Genomic DNA, 20,187 nt, shown 5'->3' on the forward strand with positions numbered 1-20,187 from the left:
TCATTCATCAATAGGATGAGGATCGTCACAAAAATTTCCACATAATGACATATAATAAATTAAAAGAAGAAAGAAAGTTGGTCATTTGTGCGACAAAATTTCTGGCATTTAATTTGTTGTACGTTGTTTTCGGAAAGAAAGTTGATTTTAAATATATTGGGATCGTAGATTTCAAGGAAAATGTTACAGTTGGAAGCTATAAAACCATGAAAAGACATGTTTGATATAGCTCATCTCCTTGTTCCTCCCCCTTGACTTTTATTTATGTACATACATACTAGAGTTTGTCTCCATCTGGAAAGTGAGCTGTGATTGTGTTAGCAAAGTATAAGTCATGATTGTATACCTTTCCATGTCTTATGTTTTATTTCACATTGCAATATTTTAACGTCCAAGTCAATGCCATCTAATTTATGGCATCCACTCCAATCGTATGGTCACTTAAGTTATTTTCACTGTTGCATGCATCAAATTAGTACCTACACAGTGGTGGCAAAATGGATTAAAAAAAAGACAGTTATTTATCTATATTATCCATTAAAATTTAGGTTCAATAATAAAAATTTTAAAAACGGGTCAAATATAGATAAGAACCATATTATCCGCTTAAAAAATGAATAACTAATAGGTTTAACTTTTACATTTGTAAAGTCTCAAATTGGAGATTAATTAAGTTTGAAACACTAGGAATTCTTCAAAAAATGATCATATTCAAGAAGTTATGGATATATGGATATCCATATTATCAGCCGGGTAACCCTTTTTTTTATCTGTATTAAATATGGGTCAGGTTAGATTATTTATCCGTTTGAACATATTTTCAATCCATCCCATATCCGACCCGACCTGACCCACCCGTTTGCCACCCCTATACCTACATAATAGCTCAGCATATCTAGAAGGTGACAGTCTGCCGGAGCCAGAATTTTAATAAAGAAATTTGAAAATGTCACACTTGATTTGAACTTATGACATATAAGAATTTTTGAATCTCATAGTAGAACTTTTCATTATGCTAAAAGGATTCATATATATAACCCAAAAAAAATTAACTCTATTTACACTGTATAATTTGTTCACAAAGGAATTCAATTAAAAACTCCTTCCTTCAATTTGGCTCTTCCTCTATCTGGAAGCACAGGAAAGCGTTTGTCTGTGATATTATTATTTTTATTTGATGTTTATCGAGTATGTATTTTTAATCACAATTAGTGAACATGAATGAATTAATATATTTATAGAATTCTAAGAATCCTGAATATTTTAACATTTATTCACTTATTTTTGTACTTTAGCTGTATAACTATATTGTACACTATATAAATATAGAGCCATATATGCACCATATTGTTTTTAAGTATATAAACATTAAAAGATATTCAAATGTTGCCAAAAAAAAAAAAAAAAACTTTAAAATTCATGGAAATTATCTATGATTTAAGAAATGAAAAACAAGAAGTTTAACTCAGTTTGTGACGAATGCTCTTCTTTAAGTTAAATAAGACAAATGAATCTTTGGCAAATATTATTTTAAATTTCAACTACTATATGAATTGTTTCTTGCATTTTTATCCCTGAAAGGGTCAATTGGTTTTTTGACTATTTATAAACTTGTTTTTAATTTTATGATTCTATCTTTTTTTTATACACGAGAGATTTACTTTTACACACAAGAGATCTGTCTTTTACTCTAAAAAGGTCATTTTCTTAAATTTAAAATTGTAAAGAAGTATGACGTATAAGTATTAGTAAAATAGGATTAGAAAGAATGAATATTTCCGTCTTGGTTACTGAATCATCATTCACATTAAAAAGTTAATTTTTTAAGAATAAACTTTCTTGAAAAGTACGTTGTTCGACTTGGGATAGCATTGTATGATTGGAATCTGGTTTTTGACAGTATGACTAATTGCAAGTTGGGCTACTGAACCAAAACAAACTTGTGGAGCCAAATAGGGGCGGGTGTAGCTTAGGAATATCAGTTCATTTAAATTTAGACTTTCGACTAGAAGTAAAAATTTATATATAAAATTTTACTATAATTACGATAAATGATTGATTTGAACTCGTAACTTAAAAATATAATGGATTCAATATAAAAAACTTTAAATGTTAAGTCTATAGAGCTACCGAATTTGTTTATTGGGTTTCACATCTTTTAATTTACACTCTGCGTTCTCACTCAAGCGAACCACCGCCAGCTTAATTGTCAACTCTCACTCTTTGCTGAATCCTCAGAATCTCTTCACTGTATGCAACAGATTATTAACTTATTGTTAATTAAATAATATGTACGCTTGCTTCAATTTATCTTCACCCTATTCCATTTTGTGTGTCGGGATGTAAAATAAGAGGTGAAACTGCTTATTCTCTATGTTCACTAGTTACTATTTGAAGAGTCAAGTTAATTATTGTGGTTCATTGTCACGATCACAATTTTTCACCTTAGGATGTTGTGATGACACCTATTATCTAAAATTATATAAGCTTAACAAACAAGATAATGAGAAAGAAAGTAGCAACTAAAACAGGATATAAACGAACAAGTCTCATAAGAATCTCAATACTGAACCACAATACAATATATTCCCAAACCCGGTAAAATTGAGTCATAAGCTATAAAGAAAAGTGCTAAGATCTCAATATACATCATTGTCTCAATAAAGAATAAACAGTAATAAGGAAACAACAAAAGGTAACTCCGAGACCTGCGGACGTCCAGCAGGTGTACCTTAAAATCTCTGAAAGTAGATAATCGATCACTGGTGTCCGGCACAGGCTGATGTACCTGGATCTGCACAAAAATATGTAAAAGCGTAGAATGAGTACACCACAAAGGTACCCAGTAAATATCAAGCCTAGCCTCGGTATAGTAGTAACGAGGCCAGGTCAAGACACCTACTAGGAGAAAAAAATCTAAACAGAGTATATCATAAGCTAAATATTGGATAACGAGGAAGTAAATGATATGTAAGCAATTTAATAATGTAAAATGACATCGGGAGTTTAAAGAGTAAAGGCAACTAGGAGTAAACACATGATGTAATAACATGAAGACAAGTACAGACAATTTGCAAGTAAAACAATGAAGAAACAACAAGAGTTGTTCAACCAACAAACCTTTTTAACATGGAATGTACAACAAGAATAACAACCGAGGTATCACCTCGTATTCACATTTCACAATTTCAATCACAATCTTTCCTTATCACCGCGTGAGTCTTACGTTTAATTTTTAAAAATTATTTTTTCCGAAATAGCTACACGCGTTTTAGACCACCTTATCTCACCGCGTGGCTTCAAGTAATTCCCTTACTAGCAACACACGCATCAAGCCGGCCTTGTCTCACCGCATGCATATCAACCCCTCGCCTTATACCACCGCATGCGTATCAATATCACAATACAATCACAACTCGCACCATAAATGCCCATTAGCCACAACTTGCCAAAGGTCAACAATACTAATATTTTCATAATAAATAGCCAAATGGCTCAACCTCAAGGTGTACAAGAATCTCAACAATAACAAAATGAATAAGAATTTCTCAACAAGGATAGAGATCTTGACAATTAACAACTTCAACTCAATGTGAATAACGACTTTTACAACTTCAACCCAATCTCTCAACAAGAAGATATTCCACTAAATCACAACTTCAAGTAAAAGTAATTCACAATTAAAAAGGTAACAAGGCAACACGGAAAGTAACAACTTCTATCTAAGTATAGGAGAGCAATTATAACAAGTAGGAGGTATAACAAGGTCTAACAATGTCAAATAAAGTATGTAAGAGTAGATTAACATATGTAAGAGTAGATTAACAATAAAAGATATAACATGTTATGACAATTCAATTAAAAGCATGAAAAGAGTCTAAGTAATCTAAACCGGTCAAATACCACATATATCCCATGTACACATTCGTCAGCTCATGTACACGTCTTTCTCATAACACAAATAGCACAATCAACCCAAATTCTAAGGGGTAGTTCCCACATACAAAGTTAGACAAGATACTTACCTTAACTAAGCTAACTCAACCCTTGAAAATAACTTTTTCCCTAAAATCCGCCTTCACATGGCTCTAATCTAACAAAAAATAACTTAATAATATCAAACAATGCAAGAGAAACCAATTACAATAGATAAATCTCTAATCTTTACACTTTTCTAAAAAAAGTCAACAAAGTTAACTCTGGGCCCGCCCGGTCAAAACCCGGGCCCAAGGGTAGATTCAGACTATCCATGACCCCACGAGTCCATATATGTCTTTTGTTTCAAAATCCGAGTCCAAATCGACTCTCAAAACTCAAATCTCTATTTTTCAAAACTTTGATAAAAATCTCAAATTTTACTCTTTGATTCTCATAAATTTGATGTTAAATCTAAGATATAATCATGGAATATAGTAATCACTTATCCAATATTTGTAGATGAAAAACCCCTCTTAAAATCGCCATCTACCGAGCATAGGGTTCTAAAATATGATAAAATGATATGAAATCCCGACTTTCTAACCTTTGATTCAGTTGCAGATGTCGCAATTGCGATATTGGGTTCGCAATTGCGAATAACTTGTCACGACCCGGAATCCCAACCTCGGGGTTGTGATGGCGCCTAACATCTACTTGCTAGGCAAGCCGATATGAGATAGTTAATTAGTCAAATTTTAACAGTTTAAAACAAAGTGATGATAAATAACGAGAGAAAGGTACTCAAACTAATACAACATTAGCATAAGTCATGTAATAACATCTCCTCCCAAAGATCCGGAGTCAAGAGTACACGAACTACTAGAAGTTCTACAAATAGAGTCTGAAATAAATATAACTGTTTCGAATGAAATAAACAGTAAAAGAGGAAAGAGGAAGGGGACTTCAAGGTCTACGGACGTCAGCAAATCTACCTCAAGTCTCCGAATGCGATAATCCGAGCTAGCGCACCTCATGTTCAGCTGGGACCAATACCAAAATCTACACAAGAAGTGCAGAGTGTAGTATGAGTACAACCGACCCAATGTACTCCGTATGTGTCGAGCCTAACCTCGACGAGGTAGTGGCGAGGCTATGACAGGACACTCACGTAATTAAACCTGTACAAACATAGATATATGTACCAAACATCAACAAAATAGAGATTTAATATGTACAGTTGGGAGGGGACATGCGAAAGGGGGAAAAAGATACGAAAACTACAACAGGAATGATAGCACAAGATAGCCAAATAAATCATCAACCAAGGAGGACATATTACATACGATATGAAAATGGCACGACATCACCCTTCATGTTGTTACTCTCATCCTTACCATGAAATGATGTCATAAGAGAAATGAAATAGCACGGCATCACCCTCCGTGCTTTTCCTTTTGATCTCACCATGTAACAGTGAATAGCTAATATAGATTGGCAGGACATCACCCTTCGTGCTTTAATTCTCTCCCTCACCATGTATTAAGCAGTAAATAAGGACACCCTTCCTGCTTTAACACTCTCCCTTACCATGTCGTAATGAATATACAAATTCGGGAGATAAATAATGCAAGGGATGTACTTTACGTCAATTATGATTCAAAGATACCAAACCTCAACTTCCAAAATACTCAACCATTACTAATTAGTCCATAAATACAGAGGGAACGATCAAATAAGTAATAATCTAATCTAAGCACGGATGTCATAATTAAAGAGGCAATAAATCACAAGGAAACAAGTTCTACCCGCATGCTTTAACCCCAACAACAACGCATAAATACTCGTCACCTCACATATACGTTGTACCCACACATTAAACACGTAGCAAGTAGGCAAACAAGTCCTAATCCCTCAAGTCAAGGTTAACCACGACACTTACCTTGCTCCGCAACCAATTAAAAGTTCAACTACGGCCTTGCCTTTCGAACAAGGCTCCAAACCAACCAAATCTAGCAAATTATTAACCAAACGATTCAAAATAAGCCTTAGAAACTACCCACGAATGAAAGAGGTTCAATTTAGATCATTATTGAAAAAGTCAACAAATATCAACTCCAGGCCCGCTTGGTCAAAACCCGAGGTTCGGACCAAAACCCGATCACTGATATTTGGCTTAAAGTATATATATTTATATGTATATCGCCTCATAATTTACTCGTGTTTCGAGAATTTCGGATGTGAAATATATTGATTTATGCTTATTTATGGTATTTTTATATGTAGGAATCATCCGGAGGCAACAGGGGGCGAAAGGTGTGAGATTAGAGACAAAAAGGAGAAAAAGTTAAAAATATATATACTTAAAGCCAAATATCAGTGATCGGGTTTTGGTCAAGGTCTGCGGACGTCAGCAGATCTACCTCAAGTCTCCGAATGTGATAACCCGAGCTAGCGCACCTCACGTACAGCTGGGACTAATACCAAAATCTGTACAAGAAGTGCAGAGTGTAGTATGAGTACAACTGACCCAATGTACTCCGTAAGTGTCGAGCCTAACCTCGACGAGGTAGCGACGAGGCTATGACAAGACACTCACATAATTAAACATGTACAAACATAGATATATGTACTAAACAACAACAAAATAGAGATTTAATATGTACAGTTGGGAGGGGACATGCGAAAGGGGGAAAAGATACGATAACAACATCAGGAATGACAGCACAAGACAGTCAAATAAATCATCAACCAAGGAGGACAGATTACATACTATATGAAAATGGCACGACATCACCCTTCGTGCTTTTACTCTCATCCTTACCATGAAATGATGTCATAAGAGAAATGAAATGGCACGGCATCACCCTTCGTGCTTTTACTCTCGATCTCACCATGTAATAATGAATAGGTGATATAGATTAGCATGACATCACCTTTCGTGCCTTAATTCTCTTCCTCACCATGTATTAATCAGCCTTCCTACTTTAACACTTTCCCTTACCATGTCGGAATGAATATACAAATTCGGGAGATAAATATGCAAGGGAAGTACTTTATGTCAATTATGATACCAAGATACCAAACCTCAACTTCCAAAATACTCAACCATTACTAATTAGTCCACAAATACGGAAGGAACGATCAAATAAGTAATAATCTAATCTAAGCATGGATGTCATAATTAAAGAGGCAATAAATCGCAAGGAAACAAGTTCTACTTGCATGCTTTAACCCCAACAACAATGCATATGTACTCGTCACCTCACATATACGTTATACCCACACATTAAACATGTAGCAAATAGGCAAACAAGTCATAATCCCTCAAGTCAAGGTTAACCACGACATTTACCTCCCTCCGCAACCAATTCAAAGTTCAACTACGGCGTTGCCTTTCGAACAAGGCTCCAAACCAACGCAAATTATTAACCAAAAGATTCAAAATAAGCCTTATAAACTAACCATGAATGTAAGAGGTTCAATTTAGATCATTATTGAAAAAGTCAACAAATGTCAACTCCGGGCACGCTTGGTCAAAACTCGAGGTTCGGACTAAAACCCGATCACTAATATTTGTCTTAAAGTATATATATTTATATGTATATCGCCTCATATTTTACTCATGTTTCATGGATTTCGGATGTGAAATGTATTAATTTATGCTTATTTGTGGTGTTTTTATATGTAGGAATTATTCAGAGGCAATAGGGGGAGAAAGGTGCGAGATTAGAGACAAAAAGGAGAAAAGGTTGAAAATATATATACTTTAAGCCAAATATCAGTGATCGGGTTTTGGTCAAGGTCTGCGGACGTCAGCAGATCTACCTCAAGTCTCCGAATGCGATAATCTAAGCTAGCGCACCTCACGTACAGTTGGGACTAATACCAAAATCTGTACAAGAAGTGTAGAATATAGTATGAGTACAACCGATCCAATGTACTCCGTAAGTGTTGAGCCTAACCTCGACGAGGTAGTGATGAGGCTATGACAGGACATTCACGTAATTAGACATGTATAGACATAGAGATTTAATATGTACAGTTGGGAGGGGACATGCAAAAGGGGGAAAATATACGATAACTACAACAGGAATGAAAACACAAGAGAGTCAAATAAATCATCAACCAAGGAGGACAGAATACATACTATATGAAAATGGAACGGTATCACCCTTCATGCTTTTACTCTCATCCTTTCCATGAAATGATGTCATAAGAGAAATGAAATGGCACGACATTACCCTTCGTGCTTTTACTCTCGATCTCACCATGTAACTGTGAATAGCTGATATAGATTGGCATGACATCACCCTTCGTGCTTTAATTCTCTTCCTCACCATGTATTAATCAGTAAATAAGGACACCCTTCGTGCTTTAATACTCTCCCTTACCATGTCGTAATGAATATACAAATCCGGGAGATAAATAATACAAGGGATGTACTTTACGTCAATTATGATTCAAAGATACCAAACCTCAACTTCCAAAATACTCAACCATTACTAATTTGTCCATAAATATGGAAGGAACGATCAAATGAGTAATAATCTAATCTAAGCATGGATGTTATAATTAAAGAGGTAATAAATCACAAGGAAACAAGTTCTACCCGCATGCTTTAACCTCAACAACAAAGCATAAGTACTCGTCACCTTACATATACGTTGTACCCACACATTAAATGCGTAGAAAATAGGCAAACAAGTACCAATCCCTCAAGTCAAGGTTAACCACGACACCTATCTCGCTCCGCAACCAATTCAAAGTTCAACTACGATGTTGCCTTCCGAACAAGTCTCCAAACCAACCAAATCTAGAAAATTATTAACCAAACGATTCAAAATAAGCCTTAGAAACTACCCACGAATAAAAGAGGTTCAATTTAGATCATTATTGAAAAATTGAACAAAAATCAACCCCGGGTCCGCTTGGTCAAAAATCGAGGTTCGGACCAAAATCTGATCACTGATATTTGGCTTAAAGCATATATATTTATATGTATATCGCCTCATATTTTACTCGTGTTTCATGGATTTCGGAAGTGAAAAGTATTGATTTATGCCTATTTGTGGTGTTTTTATATGTAGGATTTATCCGGAGGCAATAGGGGGAGAAAGGTGCGAGATTAGAGAGAAAAAGGAGAAAAAGTTATAAATGACGATTTCCAGGGCCACAGGTAGCGTGAGGCGCTACCTGTGGCCAAATTTCCAGAATGTTTATTTTTCCATCGCCCCACGCTACCATGGGCGCAGGCGATGAAAAACATCTCCTACTTCGCTTGGAACAAGGTTCTTTCGTCCCAAGATCTTTCCCCCAACTCGTAGAAAAGCAAGTCTAAACCTAATTTGGAGGATATCTAACATACTTTGAAGGAGAATTCACGTGGAGGAACACACACCATGCTTGGAGGAGGCTTCTAACTAGTATTTCTTCTCTTCTCTTCCTTTAATTTCATAGTTTATTAGTCCTAGAGTTGTGGGGTGCTACATGAACGTTGTAGTTTGAAGTTTGAATTATTTTTATTATTTTATTATTTTTGTTTATTTATTCGATCTTGCACTTAATTATTTGATTTCTTGATCACCAATTGAATACTCTCTACGAATCTAGGATTGAACTCGGGAGAGGGAATTCTAGATTGCATATAAGATTAAATAGAGCGAGATCTTGAACCTTATTAATGGGGAACGGATTTGCGGTTAGGATAGGGATATACCTAATCGCATTGCTTAGTTACTAAACATGAATTATTAATGCGTTCTTGTTAATCCTAATTTCATAGGACTATGGGCGTTAGGATAGCTTGAATAGGCGAGTAGTACTTCGGGAGAAGGCTACGGGTAATATTGTAACGACCCGACCAGTCGTTTTGCCTTCTAGAACCCAGTTCTCCTAAATGAGACTCCCCGTATATGCTTTTACTATTTTATAACTTGCGGGGATGGTTAGTTCGGGATTTGGAAGGGATCGGGTTGAAATCGGAACACTTGGTTCCTTAGTTGGCTTTAAAAGGCTAAGTTTGACTTTGGTCAACATTATAAGTAAACGACCTCGGAACCTGGATTTGACGGTTTCAATAGGTTTGTATGATTATTTCGAAATTTAGCGTATGTTCGGATCGGGTTTTGGATGACCCAGGAGCGTGTTTCGGCGCTTATTAGTAAAACTTTGCCCATTAAAGGTTTTAAAGTTTTTTAAATTTGGTTTGAAGTAGGATTTGGTGTTACCATGGTCCAATTGGGATTACGAGGTTGGGAATAGTTCTGTATGGTGATATAAGACTTGCACGCAAAATTTGGTTACATTTCAATTAGTTTAAGTATGTTTCAGCGCATTCAGAGTAAGTTGGAAGAACTTGAAGTTCATAAGTTGATTCAATTTGGTTTGGGGTGTGATCTTAGTTTTGATGTTTTTTTATGCATTCTGAGGGTTTGAACGAGTTCGTTTTATGATTTTAAACTTGTTGGTATGTTTGGGCGGGGCCCCGAGTGTTAATCGGATGAGGCGCGGAACTCATTTGGACTTGGAAGAGCAGATGGAGCACCAGGTTTCTGGTGTAATCACACCTGTAGAGGGCTAGCCGCAGGTGTGAACTAGCAGAAGTGAGCCATGGACCACAGAAGCGGCACAACACAGGTTGCCCAGTGATCACAGAAGCGGCAAAGGGACCGCACCTACGAAGGCGCAAGTGAGACAAATGTGATCGCAGAAGCGTAACAGGGTCGCAATTGCGACGAGCTCGCCGCAGAAGTGGACTCGTGCCTGAAGAAGCGAAACCAGCCAGCCTCAGGAACTTCCATAGAGGCGGATCTAGGTCCGTAGAAGCGATGCCGCAGATGCTGCCCAGCGATCGCAGGTGCGGAATCGCTGGAGGTAGTGTGGTCCTTTTTAAACGGGACTTAGGCTATTTTGAGTTCATTTATTGCACACTTGGGCGATTTTGGAGCTTCAAAGAGAGGGCTTTCCACCTAGCTAATTGAGGTAAGTAAGTTCTATGCAATATGAGTTTAATACATAGATTATGGGTAGATTTAACATGTAAAATTTGTGAAATCATGAGTTTAGATGAAAAACCTAGGTTTTGATAAAAATGGGATTTAACCACGAAAATAGTTATGGAATTTAGTGAAAATTATATATTTGAGTTTGTGAGGTTATGGGTAACAACTTTCTTCGAAAATTTCCGGAATCCAGGGCATGTGGGCCCGAAGATGACTTTAGGAATTCTTCAAATTGGGGTTGGATAATCACTCTAATAGTTTGAATATGAACTTGTGAACATGTATTGATTATTTTATATAACATTTGACTAGTTTCGAGTCGATTGACATCCAGTTGAGGGTTTAAAGCATATTTGAGAACCGGAAATGGACTTGAAAACGAGGTAAGTCTCTTTTCTAACCTTGTAAGAGGGAACTCATCCCCTTAGGTGTGTTTTGTGGTGAGTTACTTGTGTGGGGAGCTATGTAATCACTAGGTGACCAGAGTCCGTGCGTAGGTATATTCCATATAATTTTCGTGTAGTCTTAGTTTTACATCATGCTTTGTTGATACCGTTATTTGATTATGCTTATTAATTGTCTTGAATAGAGCTGTGATTGAGGATTTCAATATTTAAAGTTTCCCAGTTTAGGCTTCTTATTTTTCTGAAATAATTGAAGAATCATATTATAACTTTGAGAAATTTATGTTCACTCGGGTCACCAGTATTTTCGTGAGCGAGGTATATTCTACTACTCTCATAGGAGCGGGTCGTTCGCCTCGACAGGTTAATAGATGAATTTGTGGTTCATGCCGTTCAATCCTCGATAGTGCACAATTTATATATTTGTATTTGGATCGGGCCATACGACCTCGGCATAATTCGTGCGTAATAATAATACTTGGAGCCCAACTATACTTGATATCGTTCTATCGACTTGAGAGGTTAAATTGTTAAATGGTGGAAATTGATTTGGGACTTACGATCAGTAAAAGAGTTGTTTATTTATTTCTTGTTATTACGTTTCAGTTTCATTTATATAGACCATGCTTATTTAGAAATTTCAGTATTTTATCGTTAGCCCATAGTAAGTGTCGAAGTCGACCCCTCGTCACTACTTCTTCAAGGTTAGACTAGATACTTACTGGGTACATATTTTTTATTTACTCACGCTACACTTCTGCACTTAACGTGTAGGATATAAGGCAGGTGCATCTGATTATCATCCCGACGCACACTCCTGATTACCTCGAGACTTTGCGGTGAGCTACCTTCCCAGCCTGTTCTGCAGCACCCGAAGTCTTCCTTTTGCTTTTACTTTCTATCTACTTTATTTCAGACAGTAGTTCAGTATTTTGTTTTGTATATTCTATTAGTAGCTTATGCACTTATGACACCAGGTCTTGGAAATTATGCTAGTAGACACTTGATGGTTTTGATCATTTACTTCATCTCATTTGCTCTTAAAAATTGTTCATTTCTCATTTTATTTAATTTTCACATCTTAATTATTCAATAATTAAAGATCAACTATTTCTAAACTGTTACAAGAAACAATCATACGGTTAGTTCACTGTTGGCTTGCCTAGCGGTAACGTTGGGTTCCATCACGGCCTATAGGAGAAATTGGGTCGTGACAACATGGTATCAGAGCACTAGGTTCACATAGGTCTCACAAGTTATGAGCAGGCCTAATAGAGTCTTGCGGATCGGTGCAGATACATTCGTACTTATCTTCGAGAGGCTATAGGGTGTTAGAAAACTACTCTTTCTTCATCTCCTATCATGCAGTTGATGTGGTACTAAGTATCTTTCTCTTATTCTCTCACAGATGGTGAGGACGCGTACAACGGATGTTCCAGATCAGGGGGGAGCTGCTCCCCCTGTTGCTAGAGGCCGAAGTAGAGGCCAGGGGAGGGCTCCGGCCAGAGGTAGGGGACGAAGACGTCCCAGTGTTGCTCCAACTATGCCACCAGCAAAATCTAGTAGATGACCCTATTATTGTGGAGCAAGGCGAGATGCCTACAACAGAGCCAGCCTCGATAGATTTCATGTCAGCACTGGGCTTCCAGGAGGTCATGGGCTGTATGCTACGGTTCATGGACACTATGACTCAGGCTGGTTTATTTCCAGCAGACCTAGCCACATCTCAGGTGGGAGGGGGAGCACATACCCCTACTTCTCAGGCTCCTCGGGATGCAACTACTGTATATCAGACCCCGGGCACACTACCCGCGGGCGAAGCCCAGCCAGTGGCAGCAGCCGTGCCTGAGCCCAGACCAGCTACGGCCGGCGAGCCACAGAAGCTATTAGAAAGATGGAATAGGCTACACCCTCATGTCTTTGGAGGTGAGCGACATGAGGATCCCCAAGACTTTATTGATCAATGCAGGGACAGACTGCACAACATGAGGATATTAGAGTCCCACGGGGTGGACTGTACTACTTTCCAATTTGAAGGCAGGGCCCGTAGGTGGTGGCAGTCATATCTCCTCGGCAGACCAGCAGGTTCTCCTCCCTTGACTTGGGACTAGTTCACACGTATCTTTCTGGACAGATATATTCCACCCTCTCAGAGGGAAGAGTTGCGGTTTTAGTTCGAGTAGCTCCAGTAGGGTCAGATGTTAGTGACCGACTATGAGGCGAGATTCTCTAAGTTATCTCGTCATGCACTTATGATACTTCCTACTGATGCAGAGAGAGTGCAGAGGTTTGTTGCAGGGTTGCACTCTGGTATCCAGGCTACCATGGCCCAAGAGGTTGAGATAGGGACTTCTTATGAGCAAATTGTGGAGATAGCTCGGAGGATCGAGGGTGTCCATCACCGAGATCAAGAGAAGATGTCGCAGGACAAGCGGTACCGTTATTTCGGAGGGTTCAGTAGTGCTCCGTCTGGGGGTAGAGGTCAGTTTGGGAGAGGCCAGCCTAGCAAGCCCACATATCTAGTACCGCCACCTCCTCGGGGTGCTCCAGCGTGGCCTTATTTCAGCGCCATGCCAGAGAGTTCCTATCGCCCACCAGCTATTCAGGGTTCTTCCAGTGGGTATTCAGGCCATCAAGGTCAGACTTCGGGTCAGCAGTCCATCGCTCTGAGGGGTTGTTCCGAGTGCGGGTATCCTGGCCACATCAAGAGGTTTTGTCCCAGACTTCAGGGCAAGGTAGTACAGCAGGGTCACCAGCCCATGATTTCAGCACCAGCTGCCGCACCAGCCGTCTGATAGACCAGAACCGGAGGGCAGGTGGGTAGGGGCCATCCTAAAGGTGGAGGTCAGACATGTGGAGGCCAAGTAGGTGGCACTCCAGCTAGATTCTATGCTTTTCCGGCCAGACCAGATGCAGTAGCCTCTGATGCCGTGATCACATATATTATTTCTGTCTTTGGTATTATTTGACCCATGGTCTACATATTCATATGTCTCATCTCTGTTTGCTCATTTCCTGAGTGTTTCCCGTGAGTCCCTGGGTGCTCCTATTTATGTGTCCACTCATGTGGGCGATTCTGTTATCGTGGATTGGATCTATCGGTCCTGTGTTGTTACATTCTGTGGTTATGAGACTAGAGCAGATCTTCTGTTGCTTAATATGACCGACTTTGAGGTCATCCTGGGCATGGACTAGTTGTCTCCATATCATGCCATCCTTGATTGCCATGCCAAGACTGTTACCTTGGCGATGCCAGAGTTGCCTAGATTGGAGTGGAATGGCTCATCCGTTAGTACATCTAGCCGGGTTATCTATTTTATGAAGCCTCGACACGTGGTCGAGAAGGGTTGTTTGGCTTATCTAGCCTATGTTTGGGATACTACTACAGAGACTCTGGGGATTGATTCAGTGCACGTAGTCCGGGAGTTCATCGATGTGTTTCCTTCTGATCTTCCATGCATGCCACCAGATCATGATATTGATTTCTATAATGATTTGGCTCCAGGTAACCAACCTATATCTATCCTACCGTATAGTATGGCATCGAAGGAGTTGAGGGAGTTGAAGGAACAACTTGAGGAGTTTCTAGCAAAGGGTTTTTTTAGACCGAGTGTATCACCGTGGGGTGCACCGTTGTTATTTGTGAAGAAGAAAGATGGGACTATGCGGATGTACATTGATTACCTCCAGTTCAATAAAGTCACCATCAAAAACATGTACCCGTTGCCGCGCATTGATGATTTGTTTCACTAGTTACAGGGTGCCAAGGTGTTCTCTAAGATCGACTTGAGATCGGGGTACCATTAGTTGAAGATTCGGGATTTAGATGTTCCGAAGACTGCTTTCTAGACTAGATATAGTCATTATGAGTTTCTAGTAATGTCCTTCGGTTTGACTAACGCCCTAGCGGCGTTCATTGATTTGATGAATATGGTGTTTAGGCCACATATTGATTCGTTTGTCATTGTATTCATTGATGACATCTTGATCTACTCGCGTAGCATGGAGTAGCACAAGTAGCATTTGAGAGTGGTGCTTCAGACCTTGCGGGAACAGAAGCTATATGCTAAATTCTCCAAGTGTGAGTTTTGGCTAGATTCTATAGCTTTCTTGGAGCATGTTGTATCGAGCGAGGGTATTAATGTGGATTCCAAGAAGATTGAGGCAGTTCAGAGTTGGCCTCGTTCCATCACAGCGACCGAGATCAGGAGCTTCTTGGGGTTAGTAGGTTATTATCGCCAGTTTGTGGAGGGCTTCTCATCTATTGCAGCATCTTTGACTAGATAGACCCATAAGGGTGCTCCATTCCGATGGTCCAATGATTGTGAGGCGAGCTTTCAGAAGCTCAAGACCGCATTGACTTCAGCATCTATCTTAGTGTTGCCTTTCGGTTCGTGGATGTGTATTGTGTATTGCGATGCTTTAAACATTGCTTTGGGTTATGTATTGAAGCAGGAGGGGCGAGTTATTGCATATGCTTCACGTCAGTTGAAGCCCCACGAGAAAAATTACCCTATACACGATTTGGAGTTAGCCGCGATTGTTCATGCTCTTAAGATCTTGAGGCATCATCTTTAGGGGGTATTCTGTGAGGCTTACAATGATCATCGCATCTTGCAGCATTTGTTCAAACAAAGGGATCTCAATTTGAGGCAGCGCAGGTGGCTTGAGTTACTAAAGGACTATGATATCACTATTATTTACCATCCGGGCAAGGCGAATGTCTTCGCGGATGCCTTGAGCAGAAAAGCGGAGAGTATGGGTAGCTTGTCATTCATTTCAGTAGAGGAGAGGCCATTACCTTTGGACATTCAGTCCTTGTCTAACAGAGTTGTGAGGTTGGATATTTCAGAGCCTAGCCGAGTTCTTGCATGCGTCGTTACCCAGTATTCACTATTGGAGTAGATCAAGGCTCGTCAGTTTGATTATCCGTACTTGTTAGTTCTCAGAGAGACGGTACTACACGGTGGTGCCAAGAAGGTTACTACCGGCGAGGATGGTGTTCTGCGACTTCAGGGTCGTCTATGTGTTCCTAATTTTGATGGGCTGAGGGAAATGATTCTAGAGGAGGCACACAATTCTCGATATTCTATTCATCCCGGTGCTACGAAGATGTACCTGCGATAACATTTTTGGTGGAGGAGGATGAAGAAGGACATAGTTGAGTATGTTGCGCGATGTCTAAATTGCCAGCAGGTGGCCTAGTCCAGTAGATGACTATACCTTAGTGGAAATAGGATCGCATTACTATGGACTTCGTAGTTGGGTTGCTGCAGACCTTGCAGAAGTTTGATGCAGTTTGGGTCATTGTCGACAGGTTGACCAAGTCGGCACACTTCATTCCGGTGGTGACCACGTATACTTTAGAGAGGTTGGCCCAGATTTATAATTTAGGAGATAGTTCGGTTGCCTGGTGTGCCTGTTTCCATCATATCAGATATAGGCCCTCAGTTTACTTCTCAGTTCTGGAGAGCAGTACAGAGTGAGTTGGGGACCCGTGTAGAGCTCAGCATAACCTTTCATCCACAGACCGACGGGCAATAAGAGCGGACAGTTCAGATCCTGGAGGATATGTTCAGAGCATGTGTGATTGACTTTGGAGGGCAGCGTGATCGATTCTTGCCTTTGGCCGAGTTTGCTTACAACAATAGTTATCAATCCAATATCGAGATGGCTCCATTTGAGGCTTTATATGGTCGGCGATGTCGTTCGCCCATCAGATGGTTTGAGCCCGGCGAGGCTAAGTTATATGGTACTAATTCGATAAAGGATGCCTTAGAAATGGTAAAGTTGATTCAGGAGATATTTCGTACATCACAGTCTAGACAGAAGAGTTACGTGGATCAAAAGGCGCATGATTTATAATTTATGGTGGGCGAGAAGGTTCTCTTGAAGGTCTCGCCGATAAAGGGAATCATGAGGTTTGGAAAGAAGGGCGAGTTGAGCCCAAGGTTTATAGGCACATTTGAGGTGTTGAGACGAGTTGGAGAGGTTGCTTATGAGATTGCTTTGCCTCCCAGTCTATCGGGAGTTTATTCGATTTTTCACGAGTCTATGCTCCGGAGGTATCATGCCGACAGGTTCGCTAGTTGAGGTCCAAGAAGATTTCTGCGGTAAAAGCTCAGTGGAGGGGACAACCAGTAGATGAAGAGACTTGGGAGGTCGTTGATGACATGCGGAGCAGATATCCACACTTATTCAGCATTCCAGGTGTGATTCTATACTCGTTCGAGGACGAACGTTTGTTTAAGAGGTGGAGAATGTAACGACCCGACCGGTCGTTTTGCCTTCTAGAATGCCGTTTCCCTAAATGAGACTCCCCGTATGTGATTTTACTATTTTATGACTTGCGGGGATGGTTAGTTCGGGATTTGAAAGGGTTCAGATTGAAATCAGAACACTTGGTTCGTTAGTTGGCTTTATGAGGCTAAGTTTGAATTTAGTCAACATTTTGAGTAAACGACCTTGGAACCAGGATTTGACAGTTCCAATAGGTTTGTATGATAATGTTGGACTTGGAAGTATGTTCGGATCGGGTTTTGGATAACTCGGGAGCGTTTCGGTGCTTAATAGTGAAACTTGGCCCATTAAAGGTTTTAGAGTTCTTTAAATTTGGTTTGAAGTAGGATTTGATGTTACCGAGGTTCAATTGGGATTCTGTGGCCTAGAATAGTTCCGTATGATGAATTAAGACTTGCACGCAAAATTTGGTGTCATTCCGAGTAGTTTAAGTATGTTTCGGCGTGTTTGGAGGAAGTTGGAAGAACTTGGAGTTCATAAGTTGATTCAATTTGGTTTCGGGTATGATTCTTAGTTTTTTTATGTTGTTTGATGCGTTCCGAGGGTTCGAGCGAGTTCGTTTTATGATTTCAAACTTGTTGGTATGTTTGGGCAGGGCCCTAGGGGCATCGGGTGTTAATCGGACGAGGTGCAGAACTCATTTGGACGTGGAAGAGCAGCTGGAGCACAAGGTTTCTAGTGTAATCACACCTGCGGAGGGCTAGCCGCAGGTGCGAGCTCGCAGAAGTGAGCCATGGACCGCAGAGACAATGCAGCACATGCTACCCAGTGATCGCAGAAGCGACGAAAGGACCACACTTGTGGAGGCACAAGTGCGAAAGAAGGCGATCGCAGAAGCATAATAGGGTCGCATGTGCGACGAGCTCGCCGCAGAAGCGGACTCCCGTCCACAGATTCGAAACCAGCCAGCCTCAGGCACTTCCACGGAAGCAGACCTAGGTCCGCTGAAGCGATGCCACAGATGCGGCCCAGCGACCGCATGTGCGGAATCGTTGGAGGCAGTGTGGTCCTTTTAAAACAGGACTTAGGCTATTTTGAGTTCATTTACTGCACACTTGGGCGATTTTGGAGCTTCAAAGAGGGGGCTTTCCACCTAGCTAATTGAGGTAAGTAATTTCTATGCAATATGGTATTAATATATAGATATTGGGTAGATTTAACATGTAAAATTTGTGAAATCATGGGTTTAGATGAAAAACCTAAGTTTTGATAAAATGGGATTTAACCCCGAAAATAGTTATGAAATTTAGTGAAAATTATATATTTGAGTTCGTGAGGTAATGGGTAACAACTTTATTCAAATATTTCCGGAATCCGGATACGTGGGCCCGGGGATGATTTTAGGAATTCTTCAAATTGGGGTTGGGTAATCACTCTAATAGTTTGAATACGAACTTGTGAACGTGTATTGATTATTTTATATAATATTTGACTAGTTTCGACTCAATTGGCACCGAGTTGAGGGTTTAAAGCATATTTGAGAATCGGAAGTGGACTTGAGAACGAGGTAAGTCACTTTTCTAATCTTGTAAGAGGGAACTCATCCCATTAGGTGTGTTTTGTGGTGAATTACTTGTGTGGGGAGCTACGTACGCACTAGGTGACGAGAGTCCGTATTCCATGTGATGTCCGGGTAGTCTTAGGTTTACATCATGCTTTGTTGACACCGTTATTTGATTATGCTTATTAATTGTCTTAAATAGAGTTGTGATCGAGGATTTCAAGATTTAAAGTTTCCAGTTTAGGCTTCTTATTTTTCTGAAACAATTTAGGAATCATATAATAACTTTGAGAAATATATGTTCACTCGCGTCGCCAGTATTTCCGCGAGCGAGGTATATTTTACTACTCTCATAGGAGCAGGCCGTTCACCTCGAAAGGTTAATAGATGCATCTATGGTTCGTGCTGTTCAACCCTCAGCATTGCAGAATTTATATATTTGTATTTTGGATCGGGCCGTATGACCTCGGCATAATTTGTGCGTAATAATAATAATACTTGGAGCCCAAATATACTTGATATCGTTCTATCGGCTTGAGAGGTTAAATTGTTAAATGGTTTGGGACTTACGATCAGTAAAAGATTTTTTTATTTATTTCTTGTTAATGAGTTTCAGTTTCATTTATATAGCCCATGCTTATTTAGAAATTTCAGTATTCTATCGTTAGCCCATAGTAAGTGTCGAAGCCGGCCCCTCGTCACTACTTCTTCGAGGTTAGACTAGATACTTACTGGGTACATGATTTTACATACTCACGCTACACTTATGCACTTACCGTGCAGGATATGAGGTAGGTGCATCTGATTATCATCCCGTCGCGCACTCCTGATTACCTCGATACTTTGCGGTGAGCTGCCTTCCGAGCCCGTTCTGCAGCACCCGAAGTCTTCCATTTGCTTTTACTTTCTGTCTACTTTATTTTAGATAGTAGTTCAGTATTTGTTTTTTTATATTCTACTAGTAACTCATACACTTGTGATACTAGGTCTTAGAAATTATGCTAGTAGACACTTGATGGTTTTGATCATTTACTTCATCTCATTTGCACTTAAAAATTATTCA

This window comes from Nicotiana tabacum, chromosome 14, assembly GCF_000715075.1.
Source record: "Nicotiana tabacum cultivar K326 chromosome 14, ASM71507v2, whole genome shotgun sequence".
NCBI lineage: Eukaryota > Viridiplantae > Streptophyta > Magnoliopsida > Solanales > Solanaceae > Nicotiana > Nicotiana tabacum.